Genomic DNA, 24420 nt, shown 5'->3' on the forward strand with positions numbered 1-24420 from the left:
AAAAACGCCATAACACACGTGATAGTTATTGCAGTGCATGGTGCAAATGCAAATTTGGCAAATTTATTCAAAGGGGTAGGATTGGGGAGGGGGTTTATGAAAATGAAGGGTGTTATCACACTGTGTGATAGTATAACGTGCACTTTTAATGCTGGAAATAACCTTGCCTTTTTTTCTGGTGTTAAGCTGTGTAATGTGCCTGAAATGACTAATGCAATTTGTGTTTTTTGGGCATGGTGGAGGGAGAGTAGTGGAGTAGAGAGAGAGAGCGAGCACCTCTGCTGTAGTACACATAATAGTCAACTATATCACTACTATAGGAGGGCCAGCTAGTAACTCGAGGTGAGGTTTTGGTGGTGGTTTAGGGTTTTGGGGCCAGCTTTACATGCAGAGAGAGACGTATGAACAGCACAGTACACCTCAGTGAAGATTTGATGTAATTTAGAATGAGGAAAGTCACACAAAGATGACATTTATGAGATTTCTACAATGTTTGCTAGTCCTAGCTTGATGGACTCTCTACCAGGGTACTATCAAGCTAGGGCGAGAGAACACTGAAGTAATCTCACCTTAGTCAGACTTCAAATGACATCAAATCTTCACTGAGGTGTACTGTGCTGCTTGTATGTCTCACTCTGCATGCAAAGCTGGCCCCAAAACCCTACTCCACCACCAAAACCTCACCTTCAGTTGCTAGGTGGCCCTCCTATAGTGATATAAATAGTTGACGTATGAAGGCCTTATAAAAAGTCTCTCTCTCTCTCTCTCTTTCTCTGACACATTTTAAAAGCCACCGGGATATGTACCTGCAGTGCGAGCAGTCCATAGGTGTTCTGGCAATTTACACGTACATCCTTACAGGCAGTGATGCATGCCAAGGACCCTGCCACATAACTTCTGCTGTGAATGACGTGTATGTAATAAAACAAAACAAAAAAAAACTGGACAGATCAGTGGGGTTTTAAGGGCCATGGCTAACAGGGGAGAAGGGAGGCTATTAAACTGGGGGGTGGCCCTTTTAAAAATTTCCCCACTTACACGATAAAAGCGGGATTTGCATGCACAGGCTCGTGTACACTTAAAACTGAGTGCACATGTAAGTGCGACAAGGCTATTTTATAATGTGCATGCATATACCTGTTATATATTATAAAATGGCCGCGTCCCTGGGCATGGGCTGACGAATATACGCACACGTGTGCCCGCACGCCGATGTAAAAGTGACCAGGCACTGTATATTTTCATTGTCATTTTCTTTTTATGTTTTATTATGATTTCTTTTCTGTTCCGTTGATTTTAAGCTTGTAATGTTGTAAACTGCCTTGAACCTTGTCTAGGCAGTCTATAAATGTTTTAAATATATAAAATATAAACAAATAAATAGGCAGGGGGTATTCTGTGGCATGGCTAACATATCTAGCCAAAACCGATTTTCAGCACAAAGCCAGGTGAACGTGGGCAGGTAATTCTGGTCTGAAAAAAATGCCACCCTAAAGTTATATTCAGCAGAAGACTTACCCCAGTAAAGTGCCCAGGGTAACTTTCCTGCTCAACCATCTGCTGAATAGAACCTCTTAGTGGTAGGGATTTGATGAATTATCACCATTGTACCATGTTGGATATGTCCAGTAGTGCTATGATATGAATATTATTATTATTATTACTGTGAGCAACCACTGCTCTGTGTGGATTACACAGAGCTAAAGAGGTTAGGACTCTTCAGCTTGAAGGCTGAGGGGAGATATGATAGAGGTCTATAAAAGGATGAGTGGAATGGAAGGAGTAAACATTAATTGCTTGTTTACTCTTTTAAAGAGTACAAACACCAAGGGTCATGCAATGAAGTTATGAACTAATACATTTAAAATTAATAAGAGAAAATATTTTTTTTATTCAACACATAATTAAATTCTGGAATTTGTTGGAAGAGGATGTGTTGAAAGCTGTTAGTGTAGCTGCATTTTAAAAAAGGTTTGGACAAGTTCCTGGAGGAAAAGTCCATGAACCATTCATTATTAAGATAGAGCTGCAGAAATCCACTGCTTATTCTTGGGATAAGCAGCTTGGATTCTCTCGACCCCTTGGGATCCTGCCAGGTACCTGTGACCTGACTTGGCCACTGTTGGAAACAGGATACTGGGCTTAATGGACCCTGGGTCTGACCCGGTATAGCAAATCGCATGTACATCAATGCCATTCTTGGTATCCCGATGCATTCTTTTTACTGCTATTATTATTTTACTTATTTACATGCATTTTTATCTTGCAAATTTTACACTAAAAAATTAATACTAATAGGGTTGTAACTATTGTTTTGTGTGGATTACCTCCATGCCATCTTGGAAGCATAGATGGTTAGCATTGTAAATGCCATGACACATAGGTTCTCAATGCCATTGCAGTCATACCGCTGCTGCTAGGGTCAAATCCACCACTCCATACCCTTGGCTGCCCCATGGCCTGCAGTACCACTGACTAGGTTATGCTTCTGCTATCCCTTCGCTCTTTGAAGTCCATTAACATTTTACCTTCCACCATATGTTCCAGTAGGGCATTTCAGGCCTTTACCAACCTTTTCATGGAAAAATATCTTCCAATGTTATTGCTGAGTCTATCCTCTTGAAGCTTCATATCATGACTCCATTTCTTGTGCATTGATATCTTTCTAGTATTTAAATGTCTCAATCACATCCGCTCTGCCTCTCATCTGAAAACCTTTCCTGTCCAGATAGCCACAGGGAGACTCAATTTTTGGGTAATAACAGCAATGAGGACGATGGCTGTTTTTGATTTATTGAGGAACTTTGTAATTGGACAAAGGAAGGGAGAGCTGCTGTGTATGAACTAAAAAGAGAATATTGCATGCTGAGCTACCTAGGAATGTGAGGTATAATGGAGGGAGAAGGAGTGATATCCTACAGATGGACGCACTTTATGACTGGCAGCTGGTTTATATCCTTGGCAGGGCAGACTGGATGGGCCACTTGGTCTTTTTCTACCATCATCTACTGTGTGACTATGGGATCGATATTCGAAAGCTTTGCCAGCCTAAAACCTTGTCTTTACCTGTTCAAAATCTCCCCATCGCCCACCTCTTTACTCAACTAAATCTATACAGGTTAAATCACTATCTGCACCACTCTAGCCAGGCAAGAAAGGGACCAGGACAGGATGTTGCAAGGGTAGACATTTAAATGTAGCCGGGTAGCTCAATATTCAGGTCTGCATGGCTAAACAACTTTATTCACACAAACACCTGTCCAAAATGTGGGTGCTTAGATTTGACCAGATATTCCGCTGCACTTTTAGCTGGATAAATGCCACTGAATACCCAGTTATCTTTGTTACTGTGACTGATTAATAAAGATCAATATTATAGTTTGAGCAAGAGGTGACACTGCAGTGGAAGGACTTCACAAACTGAATGCTGATGCAGCAGCTACCGTTGAGGGTACAGCTTGAGAGAAGGTTAACAAACAGTGCAAAGAGGGTTGTTTTTTTTTTTCCTGACTGGAGAAATGTCAGTTGTGAAGGATTAGGCTGGCAACCAGAAGGCATGAGCAATAGCTAATTAACAACTTTTAATGATGAGAATGTTCTGTGTTATTTTGATTTTTCATTTTGAAAAATATACTCTTGTCTGCTGTTTTAAATACATTGGCCATCATTGACAGATGTCCCTCGAGCTAAAAAAGACTGTGATAATATATATATGATATATAAATCAGTGTCAAAACTAAAATATACAGCTTTTGTAGGATTACTGCACTTATATCATATAATACAGTAGTTCCCGAGCCTGTCCTGGAGGACCCCCAGCCAGCCGGGCTTTCAGGTTTTCCGCAACGAATATGCATGAAATTTGCATGCGCTGCCTCTATAGTATGCAAATTTTATCTCATGCATATTATTCGTGGCGGATATCCTGAAAACTTGACTGGCTGGCAGTCTCCCAGGACAGACCTGGGAACCTCTGATATAATGTAAGCACCAACAGAGGGAACTGGAGTGTAGATGGTGAAAGAACCAGAATGACACTCAACTTCCTTGAATTGCTCCATTATTGAAAAATAGTCGCTTTTTGGAGAGTCAACCCCTGCACATTTACAGAAGCTTAATAATATTTAACTTTCTGGTGGGGGGGAAGCTAGATTACAACAAATGGCCCTGGTTTTTGACTAGGTCCCGAAGGGCTGGGAAATCAAGAGACTTCCACACAGCAGGGGTCAACCTTAAAAAAAAAAAAAAAAATCCCCAAAAAACTCAGGAAAAATTGTGGGTTTTTCCCTGCATGATTATCAAATGCTCTGGCAACTGGAGCACACCTCCTCCCATGAAGGAAGCATGAATGGCAGGGATTCATTCTTTTTAGGTCCTGAATTAATGAGGTGCAAAAAAGTGAATGTCTCAAAGGTTTTTAAGAAATCAAAATTAGGCTTTCTCGCAGATACTTTGGCAACAAGCTTTAATGCAAACCCCTTAACACAGGCAGTAAGACGCACAAAGCACATGCACAGTCCTCATGTTCTCAGATGGCCATAAATGCAAATTCTGGCCTTTAGAGATCAAAAAGTGATACTTATAATATGCCTCCAGTCACTTAAGTATTTTGTTTTCCTATTGCAAAACGAGCACAGGGCCAGGAGCCTGGCAATAAGGGTGAGCTCATTTTGCCATACGTTAGACCTTATGCATTGTATTGAAACTTCATAGGGGGAGGATTTTTTATTGGGATTGCCCTGATAACTACAGGTTACAGGCAGGTAAGATTGCAGAGACGCCAAGGGTGGTCCGACCCAATGAGTGAGGTTTTTCAGGCAGTGTGGCTGGGGTAGGGATGTGCATGTGGGAAAAACAAAATAGGAAATATCCTATTTTGTTTCATTTCATTCTCAAAACAAACCGATTGAAATTCCAATGAAATTTCATTGCTTTTCACGTTTTGTTTTGAAAACAAACAAACAAAAAAAAAAAAAGTGATCCATCGGGCCTAGGCCCAGTCCCAAGGCCAGGGTCTCATCTTGGGAATAGGTTGAAGCCCAGTGCAAGAGTTGTGGCCTAGACCTGAGTGTGGTGCCAGGATCATAGCCTAGGCATAGACCCTACCCTGAGGCCTCTGCTGAGACCTCAAAAATTATCTCCACTTACTGTCAGGGAGACAACACTGCGGCACATTCACAGGCTCAGTGTCCGAGCCAAGCCTGGAGGCTGGGTCCTGACATTGGGACCTTGACTGGGTGCCAGGCCCAATGCCAGGGCTCAGCCCAGAGGCTGAGCCCTGGCATTGGGCCTGGCACTGAGGCACAACCTAGAAGCTGGGTCCTGATGCCACGGTCTCAGGCCAGGCTTGGAAGCCATGTCCCAATGCCTTGGTGCAGGCTCAGGGCCAGAGATCAGAGCCCAGGCCTCTTGCATCATCCTCTTCTTCTGTTTTCTTCTTTAAGATTAGTGTTCACTGGGGTCAGGCCTGGGTTAATTAACTCAGGCCTGACCCCAGCAGACGCCATCATTTTAAGAAAGACAGAAGAGGACACTGCACCGAAGCCTGGGATCCAATCTCTGGGCTGGGGCCTGGGTCCGGGTTGAGGCCCAGATGTCTGGATACTGTCTCCAGAATGGGCCCGGGCATTGGGCCAGGGCCCGGTCCTTGGCCTGGTCTGAGGTCCAGGGATCAGAACTTGGCCTCCAGGCCTCACTCTAGCATTGGACCTGTGCCTGGGTTTCAGCCTAGGCCAAGGCCCAGGTGTCGGTACTCGGCCTTTGGACCAGGTTTTGGAGTTGAGCCTGGGTCTGGGCTGAGGCCCCCGACATCAGGACCCAGCCCCCAGAACTGTGCCCCAGCATCAGGCCTGGGCCTAGGCTGAGGCCTAGGCTTTGGTTCCCGACCTTTGGGCTGGGCCCTGGTGTCGGGCCTTGAGTGAGGCATCTGGACCAGGTAAAGCCTGGGCTTTGCTTAAGGCCCAGGCTGAGGTTGCAGCAAATCTACTGTGGCCTAGGCCTTTGCAACGCTGAGGCTTCTGCATGGGCTTAGTTCTCATCTGCATATCCCCCACAGACCAGGTAAGTGGGGGCTGTGGAGGATTCTGGTCCTGGCATTTTGTTTCGGGTGGTAGGGATGGGTGGCATTGAGAGTCCCTGTTTCTTTTTTTTTTTTTAATGCATTGTTGGAAGAGGAGAGTAGAGGAGAGGCTATAGGGAGGGATATGTTCTCACTCCCTCTTGCCTTCCCTTCACTCTCCTTTCACTGCTTGCCTCCCTTAACCTCCTCTGACCTACTGGGTAAGCTTTTCAGTTCCACCATGGCTTTTGTGTTCTTCCTGGGGGGGAACCAGTGGGTGGGGTTATCACTGCATCACCATAGTTCTTCTGCCTGTGTGGTGGGGAACCCTGTGAGCGAGTTATCACCGTGCTGCCATGGTCCTTGTCTTCTGCCCATGGGGGCTGAGAACCTTGTGGGCCCATCATCACTGTGTCATTCTGGTTGAATTGCATGCGAGGAGGGGTTCACAGCATGAGAGATGAATTTCATTTGATCCCTTCACCCTTTCTCTGTGCTTGCAAGAATCCCTGCAGATGTGCCCTTATGGAGTGGAGAAAAAAGGAGGCATGTGCCTAAATTGGAAGAGGAGCCTGGCATCAGACTGTTTTCAGCACATCACGCCACTAAATGCAGACATTAACAGTTTGCAAGTATTATGTTTTCTGCCTGCACTGGTGTCTGCTGCAAGAGAAAGGAAACCGGCAGTTGAAGGGTTAATGTCAGAGGCTGGTGACAACGCATGTGTTCCAGTCCCTTCTGAGACCAGCTGACTTTGGGAGCCAATAAGATTTGGGCTTCCCGATGCTGCCGCCTGCCTGTGGTTGCAGAGCCCAGCAGGACGTTTCAGGAGCGGTGGGGTTTTGGAGAGAGAGAGAGAGAGCAGGCCGGGGCCGGGGCCGGGGCCGGGGCCGGGGCCGGGGCCAGGGCTGCTGGGAAAGAAAATGAAAGGAATGGTTCTTGTCCGATGCTGGGAGTCCTGCCTGAGCCGGTCCTGGAGCCAGGCTGAGCGGTGTTGCCGAGGGGTCCCGGAGCCAGGCTGAGCGGTGTTGCCGAGGGGTCCCGGAGCCAGGCTGAGCGGTGTTGCCGAGGGGTCCCGGAGCCAGGCTGAGCGGTGTTGCCGAGGGGTCCCGAAGCCAGGCCGAGCGGTGTTGCCGAGGGGTCCCGGAGCCAGGCCGAGCGGTGTTGCCGAGGGGTCCCGGAGCCAGGCTGAGCGGTGTTGCCGAGGGGTCCCGGAGCCAGGCCGAGCGGTGTTGCAGAGGGGTCCAGCGGCTAAACCGTGAGTCTTGCTGTTCTCAAGCTTCACAGCTTTTGGGAGGACCTGAGCTCCTGGGCCGATGTTGGAGCAAAGCTTTCTTTTCAGGGCGCTCCCTCTCCCTCCCTCTCTCCCTCTCCCTCCCTCCCTCTCTCCTTAACCCTTAATCGTGCACTGAGACCCGGGCACCCGTCGCTGCTTCCAGGGCTTGCACGCGGCAGGGGCCTCGGGCATTTCTGGGAGAACTCGGCTGCTTTGTATTTCCTTCCGCTTTGGAAAAGATCCGGGGCTTGAGCAGGGACCCGCGCGCTCGTTTGCATTTCTTAAGCTGGTTTCTCTTTCTAGGGCGAGGCGCCAGGTTCAAATGGTTTATTGAAGGAAGTTAGACCTGGAAAGTAAAATCCCTTCCCCCAGTTACCTTTGAGTGTCGGAGGCCCCTGATACCTGTTTTATGTGAATTTGCTAGTGCTCTCTTGCACTATTATTAAGCCCCTTATAAAGCTTGGAAGGGGGTGCTTTTGCTGTGGGGTCTGGGGGTTGCTTTGCTGGCCAGGAAAGTTCCCGTGGAGTGTGTTATTGGGGGGGGGGGGGCTTGGGATCTCTGGTCCCCCTCAGGTTTTGGGGACCCTGCACTGCTGTTAATATCTTTTCTTCTAGGGTTGGCCTCGCTCTTCTGCAAAGCTAAACATCTCAGAGAGAGTCACACGTTCTCTGTTTCTCCAGATCCTTGCAGGGCAATGTGAGCTTCGTGTAAGAAGTTTCTGGCCTGTGCTAATGAGACTTTCTCTCTCTCTCTGGGCAGAGTATCTTATAAAGTTTCCTTGTAAATGTACTCGGACTACAAGGGGGCGTAGTGTGCATTGTTGGAGCCCAGGCATTTGATGAAAGCTTAAAGCAGGTGCTCTTCCCTTCCAACTCCTGGGCCATATCTCTGCTTCCTGCTGGCAGTGGGTAATCCCTGTATCCATTTACCGATGTATAAAAGCTGCATTTCTGTAATTAGGTCCTGTTCCATCAGCCACTAGAACTTTTGGGTACATTTGGGATTGGCAGGGCAGGTAGACACCCCATGCTCCCTTTTCCTGAAAGGGTCCTTAGCCTGATAGAAAATCTCCTAATGCTATCTGGTATGAACATAACTCAGTCTGCTGATGGCAGATAAATAAAACCAGTACATTGCAGACTGAAAAAATAGTGCAATCCGTTCAGCAAAAGCAAGAGTGTACAATCCCAAAAGTTACAGCCGCTGCAAAAGACACACACACACACACACACACATGTTTTTCTTCCTCTGCTTCCCACGAGCTCTGATCCACTCTTAGGAGAATGGGATGCTCTCAGGTGTGCAGATCTCTGTGCTTCAGGAACTGAACTGGAACCCCCTCCTGAGCAGATGACCACCTTCTGACAGCTTCCCGGCAGTGACAGTAGATCTGGCAGCCCTCATTACGGACTCCAACCAGAAATCCGCTCTTCAAGCTTAAGGCATACGTGTGGTGAAATGGATGGAGAATGGGGCCAACGTGCCTCTCACTACACGTCGCATCTTTTGGTTCTCTTAATCGCAGAATCCTCCTTGGACCCAAGAATACCTCCTGCTCCCTGGAGCCCCTGAGGTCCCCGACACTGAGCTTCAGTCACCTTCCCGAGACGGGACGAGAGAACACGAGAGCCACCTGCTAGTGTGGAACACGAGAGCCCCTCGTCCGCAGGCCTCGCCCTCCACCTCCATGGAAAGTCCAGCACTTGCCCATCACCATCTAAGGAAGAAATTACTCGCAGAGCATGGAGCTAACCAATGGGATTAGTTGCTAAAGGACAGCATGGAAGACAATAATGCATCTGTGCTAGCAAGGGATCAGACAAATCTGTGTAAGGGCGGTTCTAGCCTCTTCATCTTAAAGTCAAGGGCTCCATGCACCCCTATTTATTTATTTATGTTCACAAACTTTTATTCTACAGCTTCCACTATACGAAGCTAAATCCTGAGGGGGGGGGGGGGCAGGGGGCAGAAGGTGATGACTTGCCCTATGTTTCAATTTTTTCCCCTGGGTGGGGGGAGGGAGGGCTGGAGGCCATCACCGTGATTTCTGTTTTGAAGGACTTTGGAGGGAGAGTTTTTGGGCCACATAAGAAAATGCCATACTGGGTCAGACCAAGGGTCCATCAAGGCCAGCATCCTGTTTCCAACAGTGGCCAATCCAGGCCACAAGAACCTGGCAAGTACCCAAAAACTAAGTCTATTCCATGTAACCATTGCTAATGGCAGTGGCTATTCTCTAAAGTGAACTTAATAGCAGGTAATGGACTTCTCCTCCAAGAACTTATCCAATCCTTTTTTAAACCCAGCTACACTAACTGCACGAACCACATCCTCTGGCAACAAATTCCAGAGCTTAATTGTGTGTTGAGTAAAAAAGAACTTTCTCCGATTAGTTTTAAATGTGTTACTTGCTAACTTCATGGAGTGCCCCCTAGTCCTTCTATTATCTGAAGAGTAAATAACAGAGTCACATCTACTCATTCAAGACCTCTCATGATTTTAAACACCTCTATCATATCCCCCCTCAGCCGTCTCTTCTCCAAGCTGAGCAGCCCTAACCTCTTTAGTCTTTCCTCATAGGGGAGCTGTTCCATCCCCTTATCATTTTGGTTGCCCTTCTCCATCGCAGTTTTATATCTTTTTTGAGATGCGGCATGCATACATGTGGTTTGTAACATTTGAAATGGGGGGGAGGGGGGAATTGGGCTGGGGACATGCGGTGACATTTCTTTTGAGGGTACTGAATTGCTATTTAACCAGATAACCTTTGAAGATATCTGGTTATGTGGCTAGTTATCTTGGCTACCATTAGCCGTATAACTTTAGACCTAGGCAGCCACGCTCAAACGCTGGCCGGTTAGCTTTAAAGTTATCCGGCTAATGGTAGCCGGATAACTTTAATTGGGCATTTTCAGTGGGACGTTTATGCCACTGAATATCTGCAAAAAGTTATCCGGCCTCCAAAGTGAAAAGGAGGGGGAGGGGTGCAGAGCGCGCTCTCGGTTTCCAGGGACTGCAGGAAGGTTACGTGAGAACCACTGTTGAGGCTTCGTTTCTAATCGTAGCCTGCATGAAGAGGGAACGTCTCAGCCATGACGTTCCCAGTATCTGGGGAAGGAGGGATTTTCTAGACCTTGCATCATACTGGTACCTCTGGCCAGACTCGGGCTCAGGGTTCTGCACCAAGCCTTGCTCTGTTGCCCCAGCTGAGGATGGTCAATGTGATGTCTGCAGCGGATATAAAGGGAAGTTTAAAAAAATTAAACAAAAAAAAAACCCCTGGCCAGTTGTGATGGAAACTTATGGTGCTGTAGCCTTTATAGGTATCACACGGGCAGGAGGAAAATGAAATAAAACATGAGCAGGTTTCCAGGCATGAGCTGGGAGAGTGAGCTTTCTGTATGCAGCTCCGGGCAGTTATGTGTAGTGTACTGAGTGATCTTTTTACAAATATGCATTACAGCTTTGTTAGGTCACAGTACTATGGACAATGCAGTTGTTAGGAACACCCATGACCTCCATCCTAGGAAAGTATCTCTCATGAATGTTCATTGTGGACCATATCCTCTATACCAGAATCTGTGGACCAGTCTGAGAACCACTGATTTAGGAGAAATAGCATCAAAAGCAACACGTATGATTACTAGAATTAAGGTAACCTCTACTTTCTGATTACATGAGAGTATGGCACAGTAACTAAGAGACAAAATAGACTTTGTAGTTCAAGATGATCTATATCATGGTATTAATTTCTCCAGATGGATTATTGAGAAATTAATATAAGATATGCCATATTGGGTCAGTCCAAGGGTCCATCGAGCCCAGTATCCTGTTTCCAACAGTGGCCAGTCCAGGGCACAAGTACCTGGCAGGATCATGTCTATGCTGCTTTTCCTGAAGTCCACCTTAATAATGAGTTATGGACTTTGTCCTCCAGAAACTTGTCCAAACCCTTTTTTAAATGCAGCTACACTAAAAGTTTTCATCACATCCTCTGGTAATGAATTCTAGAGTTAACTATGCATTGAATCAAAAAATAGTTTATCCTATTTGTCTTAAGTGTATCTTAATTGAATGTCTCCTACTCTTTGTACTTTTTGAAAGTAAACAACCGATTTGTGTTTACCTGTTCGCTTCACTCATTTTATAGACCTCTGTGATACCTCCCCTCAGCTGTCTCTTCTTCATGCTGAAGAGCCCTTTCCTCATAGAGGACTCATCCCATCCCCTTTTATCATTTTGGTTGCCCTTCTCTGTACCTTTTCTGACTCTGCCTTTTTTTTGAGATGCATTGATCAGAACTGAACACAGTATTCAAGGTACAGACTCACCATAGAGCGATACAGAGGCATTATGGCATTCTGGTTTTTTTTTCTCCATTCTTCTCCTAATAATCCCTGGCCTTCTATTTGCTTTCTTGGCCACCGCTGCACACATTAACCAAATGATTTCAACATATTATCCACAACGTCACCTAGATCCTTTTCCTGGGTGGTAACTCCCAATGTGAAACCTTGCATTGTAAAGTTATAATTTGGGTTGCTCTTCTCCTATGTGCATCACCTTGCACTTGTGACTTGTCCACATTAAATGTCATCTGCCATTTGGATGCCCAATCTTCTACGTTTGCAAGGTCCTCCTGCAATTTTTCACAATCTTTTGTGATTTAACAGGCTTGAATAATTTTGAATCATCAGCAAATCTGATTACCTCACTCAGTGTTCCCATCTTTAGATCATTTTATAAATGTTAAAAAGCAGTGGTCCTAATACAGATCCCTGGAGCCCTCTGCTATTCACCTTCTCCACTGAGAAAATTGACCATTTAGCTTTACGCTCTGCTTTCTATCTTGTAACCAGTTCTCAGTCCACAGTAGAACATTGCCTCCCATCTATGACCTCAAAAAATTGTAGCAGATTGGTGAGGCAAGACTTCCCTGGCTAAATTCATGTTCGCTTGTCTCATTAAACTATCACTATCTCTATATTTAGTCGTTTCAACCATTCTTTCTCTCTACAATGTTGAAATCTAAGAAAAGTTGCCTCATATTGCCTTCTGCCTTATTTCAGTCTTCTACTTTAATCCCAAATGACTAATTTTTCTCCTTTCTTGCTTCTTCATTGATTGCCTATGGTTAGTCAGGACCCCTGCAATAAATGGCTCTCTATAAACAGGAAACCTTAGCCAAGAGTAATATAATATGGAAGGGACCTCTAAAAACCTTCTGTTGCTTGGGATATTTTAATCCATTCCTGATTTTTTTATTCAGAGCTAGGGGGTGTACTAGAGCCAGTTTGGTCCAGGTCCAGAGAACCAATTATTAAATTATGGGCCAGTTCCTGTGATTGTGTTGAGTAGAGAAACATAAGCCCCATCCAGTGTTCAATCAGGCGACAGAGTGTACACACAACTTGTACATTCCTGGAGTCACACAGCACACCTGCTGGTCTAAGTGTGAAAGCAGATGAGAGAGAGCAAACGTCTTCACTGTGAATGTCTTCCCTCTGCCCAGGGGTGAGAGATGCAGCAGGACCCTTACCCATGTTTCACTATTGTAAGGTTATGTACCTATAGATCCAGGTGGGGCTCCTCTTTGGGAGCTACAGGAACAGAATGTGAGCCTTGAGTAGGCAATCATCCACCAGAGACTTTTCTGGGGCCATGGGAAGAGCAGTGTGCAAGCCCCTGAGTAGAATGGGTTGCAGGAAGTGGTTACTGTAGCCCCTCAACTAGAAAGCTTATGAATGACAGGACAGCGATATGAAAAGAACACTTTATTCTGAATTTACTAGTGCAAGCCTGTTTGCATTTCTAGGCCACCTGGAAGCGAAAGTTCTACTTTTCCCAGACATAAAGGTAAAGTAGATGATATCCATAAGATAGGTAAGAAAGGGGAAGTGGTGATCATTGGTGACTTTAATATGCCAGATGTAGACTGGAAAATCCCATCTGCAGAATCTAAAAACAGTAGAGCAATACTGGATGCCATGCAAGTATCTTTGTTCAAACAAATGGTATTGAAACCCACGAGAGAAGGAACTATTCTCGACTTAGTGCTCAATAATGGAGAAATCGTCTCTGATGTCAAGGTGGGCGCCCACCTCAGCACCAGTGATCATCAAACGGTATGGTTTAATATCACTAAAAGAATAGGGAAAAGAACCACAAAGACCCGAGTTTTACAGTTCAAAAACACAGACTTTGAGGAAATGGGGAAGTACCTAGAGGAAGAACTAAATGGATGGGAAAATGAGAGAGATGTGGATCAACAGTGGACCAATCTAAAAGGAGCAATCGCCAAGGCAACTGCTCTATATGTTAGAAATGTAAAGAAAAGCAAAAGAAAAATGAAACCTATCTGGTTCTCAAAGGAGGTGGCTGACAAAATTAAAGCTAAAAGAACTGCATACAAGAAATACAAAAGATCCCAAAGGGAGGAGCACAAAGAAGAATATCTGATTCAACTGAGGGAGACTAAGAAATTAATCAAGTTGGCAAAAAGTCAAGCGGAAGAGAGGATTGCCAAGGAGATAAAATATGGTGACAAAACATTTTTCAGATACATCAGCGAAAAGAGAAAAGTCCAAAGTGGTATAGTGAAATTGAAAGGTGGAAATGATCAATGTGTGGAGGGAGACGAAGAAATGGCAGAAATATTAAACGAATACTTCAGCTCTGTGTTCACTAAAGAAGACCCTGGAGAAGGATCATCTCTACACAACAAGAAACTGGAGGGAAGCGGAACAGAGGAAAATCCATTTACAGTAGATAATGTATGGGAAGAGCTAAAGAATCTGAAAGTGGACAAAGCCATGGGGCCTGATGGGATTCATCCAAGGATACTGAGGGAGCTCAGAGATGTGCTGGCGGGACCGATGTGCGACCTGTTCAATAGATCCCTAGAAACGGGAGTGGTGCCGAGTGATTGGAGAAGAGCGGTGGTGGTCCCTCTTCACAAGAGTGGGAACAGAGAGGAGGCTGGTAACTACAGACCGGTTAGCCTCACTTCAGTGGTGGGAAAAGTAATGGAGTCACTGTTGAAAGAGAGAATAGTGAACTATCTACAGTCCGGAGAATTGATGGACCAGAGGCAGCATGGATTCACCAGAGGAAGATCCTGTCAGACAAATCTGATTGACTTTTTTGACTGGGTAACCAAGGAATTGGATAGAGGAAGAGCACTCGATATCATATACTTGGATTTCAGCAAAGCTTTTGATACGGTTCCGCACAGGAGACTGGTGAATAAAACGAGAAGCTTGGGAGTGAGTGCCGAGGTGGTGACCTGGATTGCAAATTGGTTGACGGACAGAAGACAACGTGTGATGGTAAATGGAACCTTCTCTGAAGAGAGAGCGGTTTTAAGTGGTGTACCGCAAGGATCGGTGTTGGGACCGGTCCTGTTCAATATCTTTGTGAGCGACATTGCGGACGGGATAGAAGGTAAGGTTTGTCTTTTTGCGGATGACACTAAGATCTGCAACAGAGTGGACACGCCGGAAGGAGTGGAGAGAATGAGACGGGATCTAAGGAAACTGGAAGAGTGGTCGAAGATATGGCAGCTGAGATTCAATGCCAAGAAGTGCAAAGTCATGCATATGGGGAGTGGAAATCCGAATGAACTGTATTTGATGGAGGGGGAAAGGCTGATGTGCACGGAGCAGGAGAGGGACCTTGGGGTGATGGTGTCTAATGATCTGAAGTCGGCGAAACAATGCGACAAGGCGATAGCTAAAGCCAGAAGAATGCTGGGCTGCATAGAGAGAGGAATATCGAGTAAGAAAAGGGAAGTGATTATTCCCTTGTACAGGTCCTTGGTGAGGCCTCACCTGGAGTACTGTGTTCAGTTCTGGAGACCGTACCTTCAAAAAGACAAAGACAAGATGGAGGCGGTACAGAGAAGGGCGACCAGGAAGGTGGAGGATCTTCATCGGATGACGTACGAGGAGAGATTGAAGAATCTAAATATGTACACCCTGGAGGAAAGGAGGAGCAGAGGTGATATGATACAGACTTTCAGATACTTGAAAGGTGTTAATGATCAAAAGACAACGACAAACCTTTTCCGAAGGAAAAAAATCAGCAGAACCAGGGGTCACGATTTGAAGCTCCAGGGAGGAAGATTCAGAACCAATGTCAGGAAGTATTTCTTCACGGAGAGGGTGGTGGATGCCTGGAATGCCCTTCCGGAGGATGTGGTGAAGACCAGAACTGTGAAGGACTTCAAAGGGGCGTGGGATAAACACTGTGGATCCATAAAGTCAAGAGGCTGCCAATGAAGAGTGGGTGACTCGCCAGAATGATGGCTACTGCCTGGAGTCAATACCCTTATTAAATAAACATACACAGGCTTACGGTGACTCCAACATCGCTCTAAGCTTCAACAGCAAGAGGAAATGTGGAAAAAAGGATTCACACTCACAAAGAGGGGAGTAGCTGGCTTGTTACGGCGGTTACTACCCCAAATCAAATAAGCCTGATACTTCACTTTCAATGCATATACAGCAAAGTTCTCTGATTCAACGGCAGGGGAGAAGAAAAACTGATACTTCACACATCCAGCAGAGCTCTCTGCTTCAACGGCAGGGGAGAAGAAAAGAGGGTTCGCACTCACAAAGCGGGGAGTAGCTGGCTTGTTACGGCGGTTACTACCCCAAACCAAATGTGCCTGATACTTCACTTTCGATGCACATCCAGCATGGCTCTCTGCTTCAACGGCATGGGAGAAGACTTATACATCACACATATCCAGCATAGCTCCCTGCTTCAACGGCAGGGGAGAAGAAAAACAACCAATAAGGGCTAATAACATAGTCTGGGTAAAACAAATAAGCATGGGTGCAGCTTGCTTATTGCGGCGGCTACTACCCCTAACGAATCAAGCTAGATATTTCACTTGGATGCAGCTCCATCACTGCTCTCTACATTAAAGGTGGGGGTGGAAGGGAAATAGAACCAAGAGCTAAGAGAAACAGATAAGTATGAGAGAAAATATGTGTGAAGCTTGCTGGGCAGACTAGATGGGCCATTTGGTCGTCTTCTGCCGTCATTTCTATGTTTCTATATGTTTCTATGATATTAGTGTCTTTGGTTAAATGTATTTATTCAAAGAGGTAAGTAGTACAACCCTATCAGGAATTAAGTTACTGTACAAAACAGTTATCACTGACTACCTAGCTCAAGGGAACTTTCTTATGATTTTCTTTCGAGCAACGCTTCTGTGCTACACTCGAGCTGTCAGTCTGGTTTAAAGACGGGGCTTCAGTCTGACACAGGCAGCTAAGTTCTCTCACTCCCAGTCAGGCAGAGTAACGATTTGGCATCTTTCGTATATGCTGCTGTGTGACACTGCAGTTTCCAGCCAAATTGGGTGCATCCTTCTTTCATCTATTCATCAAAAGCTGAAACCCCCTCATCCCCCTGTGAACTCTCCTTGATAGCCAACAAAGGCAAAGTCATTCAAGTTGCTAGTCAAACCACTGACTTCTCCTAAACAATAAACCATGCCATGCTGTGACTAGGATGCTAGATTCCTTTAAGCCTGCAGGGGGCCGCTATTCTACGCTTTGCCTCCTGACGTGCACTATTTCAGTCATCTTTTCGGTGTAAAGAACCTGGGTACATGTGATTCTTTCTTCAACATTTTACCCCCAGCACAGTTAGTCAGTAGAGGTGCTACAGAGTTCATGTACAGTTTATAGATTACAGAAGTAATATTGCATGCTGACATTTTAGGAATGAATGAGTCCTAGGTGTTGGATTAAGACTGGTCTTGTTCGAATCGAAGTTGAAGATAAGACCTGAAATGGCTAGCACATTTTATCTAATTTTGGGCATTGGAAGGGAAGGCACCCTCACCTTAAAAAAAAAACCCAAAAAAACAAAACAAAAACCCAGGAGGAAGACGGGTCCACATGAAAAAGAAAACCAGAAACATGCAGGCTTACTGGGAGGGTTCTTTTTCCTGCAGGTTAAATCAGTCTGGGGCAAAAAGAAGGAAGCAGAGGACCTCCTGAAAGAAGCACCAGGAACCCAACAGGGACCTTGATACACCCAAGTCCACAACAAAGAAAGGCTGGCTGCGAACAAGGAATCCTACCCAGAGAACCTGACTGCAGCAATCTTCAGAAGGGCAGGAAAGACTGAAGTCAGTCAGCAGCTGGAACTCTTTTTTCCTTATTCAGACTTTTGTGGTTCTGGAAAAGGGTCAGAGAGCCTGCTTCAATAAACACATTACAGTGACGCCTACCTCTGGAGAGTTGTTAAAAGAAGCTAAACCCGCAATCTTGAGAGGTGAAAAAGAAAGAAATGGGGGAAAACCCAGCCCGGTTCCCACAGGAATGATCAGGACCGATTATGGAAGGCAGTGGTAGGGAAAGCATTGAGAGAGGTTAAGTTAAAGAGAGGAGGAGAACTGGAAACTTCTTTATCTGAAGCATCTCAACTGGGCAGACTGGATGGGCCAGGTTGGTCTCTATCTGTTACTATGAATATGCTTATTGATTGGGAAAACCCAACTTGCCGGCCCATGAATCACAAAAGTGCACTGGTCAAGCATTTTTACACAAATCCATGGCTTCAGCGATGCAGACGTTTCTGTTCATTGGGTTGTAACTAGCTATCAGTCATGAATGCCTGAGCCAAGGATACCGTGATAGCTGTCATTTGTTATTGCAATTTTTGATTTCATAACCTAACCAATGAAATTCACTCTAATTTTCCATGACAGTAATGGTGCTTGATATCCTGTGCTGAAGGATCAACAAAATTGGTTTACACCTCATTTCCCATGAATGTACAAATGGAATTTTTTTTTTTTTTAAGAATGGAAAAGAAGTGATGGAAGAAATAAAGATCATCTTGATTTAGGGAGTCTATTACCTGGCAGACGCCATGGGAACATTTGCATAAAATATAAGGCTAAATATTAACATCCACGTCTCCTTGAATACTAAGGAGAAAAATGCAGAAGTAATGATGCCACAGAAAGTGATGCATTAATGAATATTGATGATCAAGATGCTAGTTTTTAGGAAATCTGCTAAAAATACATTACAACCTCAGATCTAATAGAGTGGACGCGACAGTTGTGGTGATGTTTAATATTAGTGCTTTTCATGAACAGGGTGATGATTTCCCTACACCTCATCCCAAAGAAGGCGGCCTCTAATTATAGCACCTTCTGGTATACATGCAGCGCTCTGCATACCCTCGCCTGCTCTCCTCTGACTAATCTCCATCAAAGGGTGCGCTTTTCCTTTTGCCACCATCCAGACACGGCTTGAAAATGAAAGCAGGTCTTCCTTGAACCCCTCCTTTTCATTTTGAAGGATGAGGAAAGGGAGTTGGAAGAGGTGCTGAAGATTGCCCTTTCAGCTTTATATGAATTTTTTTCCTGTTTTTAGAAGACGACCGTGTGCAATGTACCCATAATGCACTGTAAAGTTTGTGGGCCCCGTTGGGTGCTGAAGTTAAAGAAAGCCTGCTGCGTTCTCAGAGGGTCAGTGGAACGGAGGTATCCAGCTCTCTCTCTCTCTTGATTGGATGCTGCTAATATTACATTCAAAGGCTATTTAGGCTGACTACAGTAACAGGACGGTATGGGCCTCTCCCAGTCGCTCCACCTCCCCAATTTTGCAGTTTGTATTATTAATCGGAAATCATTTTGGTTTATACAGATTTTTTTTTTTTCAGAGTTGCCAAGTGAATCTCTCTCTTTCCTGGAAGAGGACTGTGGAGCAGTCCTGGCCTTTGTGACCGACCTCCCCCCATTGACTTCTGAAACTTTATAATGCAGAAATTGCATGAAAGTCGCTGAGGATTTCAGTGACCTGGGATGCTCACTCACAGATTAGGAAAGGGAGATTTTTGGCCCCGTCTGGCAGGTCTGTCTCTTGCTGCTTTAGCAGTGTCCCCTGCCACCATCTCAAGAACCCACAGCTATAGGGAATGCAGCTCAACAAGGGTTTCTGCCTTTGCAGCTGGACAAAGCAGGATCCAGTGGCACTGGCTAACCCTGGAGGTACAGAAGCACAGGATGCTGTTTGCTTGAAAAACAGCAACAACAAAACATCGCTGGAGTAATATCTCCAAATCTTTGAATCTTTAATTTGAGCTCCTGCCCTTACAGCCTTTAATAGACTAAGCAGTTGATCTGCAGTATTAACACTGTCTTTTCTCTCATCTGAACTGCAACTAAAATGCTTGCACCCCTCCCCAAATATATATCTAACCCCCCCACACACACACGCACACACATATGCACACAAGGCTTCCAAAGCAGTCAGCACCTGCATTTCTTGTGTATGTGATAACTGCTTTAGCTCTCTTGGTGAGGCAAATTCGGGGTTATTCAAGCTGCTTTGCCTGGGAGGGAAAAAAGCAGCACTTCATGCTGCGAAGCAGAAACGGATCCTGAAAAACCTTGCGTTAGAGGCAAACAACTGGAAATGTCTTGAAGACTGTATGTAAAGAGCTGCTTAGTATTCCACCGTCCTCCGAGCTTCACGTGCAGGGCTGAGCGGAATGCAGCAGAGCAGGGAGAGGGGGAGAGCCGGCGATCGTTCAGCGTACAGGGGGGGCTGGGGGATGCAACCGCGCACAGCCCTAGCAACCTTCTAGCGCTCCCCCTCCCTCGGCTGCTTCACCGATCCGACTACGGGGAGACGGGCGTCTGGAATCCCTCTGGTTCCGAGGACCCTTACTGGTTTTGATATTGCGTGAATCATCCATCCACCCATCTGGGGGAAGCGGTGGGACCTACCGTCTGCAGCGAGCTTCTCTCCCGAGTCATTGCAACCACTGTTTTCAGGCAAGACAAGGTGTCTGGCATGGGTGGCAGCTTCGTACCGGGTAATGGATTCTGAAGCCTCTTTTTTTTCTCCAGTTGCCTTTGAGTGAGTTCCCGGCACACTTCTCACGCGCAGGCTGCAGGGGCAAATTGTGCATCTTCTGGTCTTGGAGGATCAGGGGAATGGAACCTTTATAAGTCGAATTGTTTTCTTTTTCCTTCTGTGTGACTATAAGACAAGTCTGAAGAGAGCTCCAGCTGCAGGCATATAAATTTCCCTTGGACAAGTTTTCAGCTGGAATGCCCCCTCCTGCCCCGTAGAAAGGGTAAGTGTGGGATCAATAGCCGTTTACATCTCTTGATCTACGATCTCTGCATTATTTTGGGGTGATGTTTGAAGATGGAGAACTGATTTCTGTTTGCAAACTGTGTGAGCTGGAGTGGTGTTATCTTAAGCTGTGGGGGCTATGATTTAAGTATTTTTCCCATAGATTATTTTGTACATCCGGCCCATGCATGTTGCCATTTCTATTCACCCTGGGCACAGCTCTCTGAGTATCCCCAGTGCTCATCTTGCTTTCTTACAAAAGTGCTTGTCCTGTGAATTCCAAGTATTAAAAATGTAGCAAACGCTTGCCTAGAATAAAGAGTTTATTTCTGTATGCTGTCCTTTTCCTGCTTATGACCGGTGAAATGTGTTCTGGGTACCCTACGTTTAGTGTAGCTGCAAAGTGATGATATTAAGGGCTCAATTCTGTTCTCTCATGGGCTTCTTGGGACTATATTTTGTGGGTCTGTTTTTTTTAAATTTCATAAATAATGTATGGCATCTTCTATAAGTCCTCAGATCTAGAGAGTGCAAGATCCTACAGCACATCCTCCAGGTCTAGGGTAAAACTGGCATTCAGAACACAGGAGCTTTGTCAAATCTTTTCCAAATCAGCCATTGCCTTCCCAGCCCTCTCACATCTCCCTCCCAAAACACACACACGCGCATTCTTTAATGCTTCCCCATTAATTTTCTTGTAGGGAAGATATATTCAAGATCTTAACTCTGCCCCAGGGGCAGAAGTACCTTCTGAGGAAGCACAGACATGGTTTCATCCATTCCCTAACTCGAGTTATTTAATTTAGTAAAATAGCTTTTCATTGTAATAGCATCAGGTTAATACGGCTGCAGTGCCAGCACTCAGCTTGCGGAAGTAAGATTTACTGATAAAATGCCAATCTCTCTTCCTCCTAGCCAGGAGCCAAGGACATTATACCTCCTCCGTATATGAACAGAGATGACGAAACCGAAATATGTGCTTTCTACTGACTGGAGATACTGGGCTGGCTAGGTTGCAAAGAGAGAGAGAGAAACCATACCATACGTAAACATGCACCTGACCTAGGAAGAGACAGACACATTTGGCACTTCCATGACCTTGTATGCATTGAAACTTTGGGAAAAATAATAATTTTGATTATTATAATCCATTGGAAGATTAAAAGTTAAGGAAAGCACTTTTATTTTCCTATGATCACATTACTTTTAGCTCTTGCTTTGTAAACTTGATGATTTTTTTCCATAATTCTATATAAAATCAATACTTTCTTTATAAGTTTTCTCATACTGCTGGCACACATCTATAAAGAATATGCTACATTGCACCATGACTATCCTACTCTGGTCCCTGAGGAGGACAAACATCCCTAATGAATGTGCTTGGGATATCGAGGCAGCATGCATGCAAATCTATCTCATGCATATTAATTAGGGATATCCTGAAAACCAGACCAGCTTGGTTGCCTTATTGGACAGGAGCTAGACACCCCTGCCCCTAAACCACAGTATCCAAAACTGTCTGAAGTTATGATAAAAATGTAAAACATGAATCCATGTGGCTTTGCCAGGCAGCACCAGATTGATTCTGATATCTTTAGGTTATATTTTGGGAGATTGGGGGGGAAGGAGGGAAAGAGAGGAGAATAAACGCATGGGCTTCCCGTGCTGTCATCCAAAGAAAGAAAGAAACACAGGGGGACTGGCAACATAATAATGGAAAATAAGCAAAGCTATTGCAAAGCTAAAGAAAAAGAATTCACTGTAAAATAAATAAATAAATAAAGAATCCTTTCTCTGTGCTCTTAAATACTGAGTGAAATCTTCTCAGATTTATTAGGATGTTAACCTTTAAGCCCCCCTCACCTTTGATGACAACTTATTGAATATGGATGAGAGTGCCATTTTCTCTGTCAGCATGCTTTTATAGGAAGGGGGCTCATTTCGAAAGAGCAGCTATTTTTGTACACAAGGCAGCCTCTCAGCTGTTTGTGCTCTCCCGTCACCTTGCGAGATCCTCATAGCGTTTGCTGGCATGAATTCTTTAGCTTTCCCTTCAAATCTACCAAGAATATACGTTTCCTTTTGCCTTTTCATCGGCAGATTGAGTTGACTGTCTTGAAAGTTACTGATACTGAACCCTGCAAAAAGGGTTCAAGGAGATTGTCGAGAACGTATTAAACTTCTTATGTAGCTGCATTTTTACTGCACTGCATCATAATCCTTGTACTGGTATTTGCTCATCCTTGCAGTAGTGTGGTGAATGAATCACCTAATTCATGCCTGTTATGAACGATGAAGGAATTAAGAGTCTTATAACCTCAGTAAACGTGATGGTGTGTTGCCATGGAAAGAGCTGAAATGGTCACACGTGAACCTGCTGCAGTTCCTCTGCTCCCTGCTTTTAGGAGAGATGTGAGCATGCAGAGTGTAAAAAGATATTCAAGGGAGTGCAAAAAAGCACCTAAGTCTGCTTTGCTTGGTCCAGTCCATTGAAAAGCTGCCTCTCTTTGCTGGACCCTGCTGCATCACCTTTTCTTGCTTTAAGACTTTTTTGATTTCTTTACAGATGACTTGTTCTATCCCGCTGTGGTGAGCGATCTGGGCAGTTGGCTTTTGGTAATTGTCAGGAAGGTAGAGCACAGGCTCTGGTCTTGAAGCAAGTTCTACTAGTGTAACCATCTCACCTATAAGCCCTCAGTCTTGGAAGTTAGCAAAAAAAAACCCAAAACCTCTCCTTAAAAATGGCCTCCTGGTTTTATTCTTCTGCTGGGTATCTCAATGTTGGGGTTTTTTCCTGTTAAGGGACCAGGGTTATTGGTAATTTCTTTTTTTTTTCTTTTCCTGTCTCTTCCTCTACAATGACTGCTCTTTTGGATGATAATATCTGAGCATTTTACAGCTTCAGTCATCAACCTGTGCATATCGGCCTCAGGCCAGGAGAAACCCCCTGACCACTCCGTTGAAAATGGGTGGAATTCCCATGAGTCCCTGAATGGAACACCCCTGGGAACAGGACATTGTCTGCTCTGCTCGGAAGCTTTCCCTACCCCGTTACCGAACAGATGAAGGAAAACGAGAGCCTTGGAGTAATCGCTGCCATATTCAGTATCGCAGAATGAACTGTTGAGAGGAGGGGCGAGCAGGGTCAAAACAGGGACAATCAATATAAATAATATAATGTTCTCCAGAGAAGCCTAAAATATATTAAGACAGGGGGATACTCCCCAATGCTCAAATGGGAGGAGCATTTGCAAATTGATTTTACTCCTTGCTTTTTCAAGATTACATTAAATTATGTCAGTAGTGGCATGAACTTAAACCTAAGTCAGGACTAAGCACTCAATTATCATAATGTAATACATTTCTTAAAGCATCTTGGTGACTGGCCAACGTTTTGCTTTCATACTGAGAAATCCCTCAGCGTATCTGAGAGCATTTTGCGATGCCTTGGTGTTGAAGTAACAAGCAGATGCTGTATGTTAGATGCTAATGCCCGTACTGATAGCAGCAGTGCATGCAACGTGCTATCACTTGCCTTGCACCATAATAGACTAGATACATTAGCTGTAACGGTGCTTCTATCATTTCTGGATTCTAATTGTTGGGCACTGTTGTATGAATGAAGAGGAGTGTTTGCCATAAAATTTCTGTAACATATAAGAAGAGAGCATATGGATTAAGATGATCATGGCTATGTTTCTCAAAGATGAGGCTCTCATAAAAATCCAAGGTACGATCTAGAGTAGCTGAACTTTACAGTCTAATCGCAGGAACCTCACCATATAGCCCAATCATGTGATGTGCAGCTGGCTGGCTCCTGCAACCAGGGATGGGCAGCTGATCAATGGATTGAAGCCAACTGATCAAGCAATCTGACTTAAGCTGTTTCTTGCAATCCCTTTGTGTGCATATCCTTTAACACCACATGCACACATCTCGCTAACAGTATTTCTTAAAAGGAAGCAAA

The 24420-nt window shown here is 44.9% G+C and overlaps 1 protein-coding gene across 5 annotated transcripts in view; it reads left to right on the forward strand.

Annotated features, from left to right (window-relative positions):
* The window catches only part of LRRC4C (leucine rich repeat containing 4C), a 983140-nt gene that overhangs the window by 234399 nt on the left and 724321 nt on the right, over positions 1-24420 (forward strand). Inside the window, exon 1 of one of the 5 annotated variants that reach the window (XM_029582721.1) lies at positions 6917-7316. The exons of the other annotated variants lie outside the window; for them this stretch is intronic. The gene's annotated coding sequence lies outside the window, so the exon portion shown is untranslated. Of the gene's footprint in view, positions 1-6916; positions 7317-24420 lie in introns of those variants that run through there. 5 annotated transcript variants of the gene reach the window in all.

This window comes from Rhinatrema bivittatum, chromosome 17, assembly GCF_901001135.1.
Source record: "Rhinatrema bivittatum chromosome 17, aRhiBiv1.1, whole genome shotgun sequence".
Lineage (NCBI taxonomy): Eukaryota > Metazoa > Chordata > Amphibia > Gymnophiona > Rhinatrematidae > Rhinatrema > Rhinatrema bivittatum.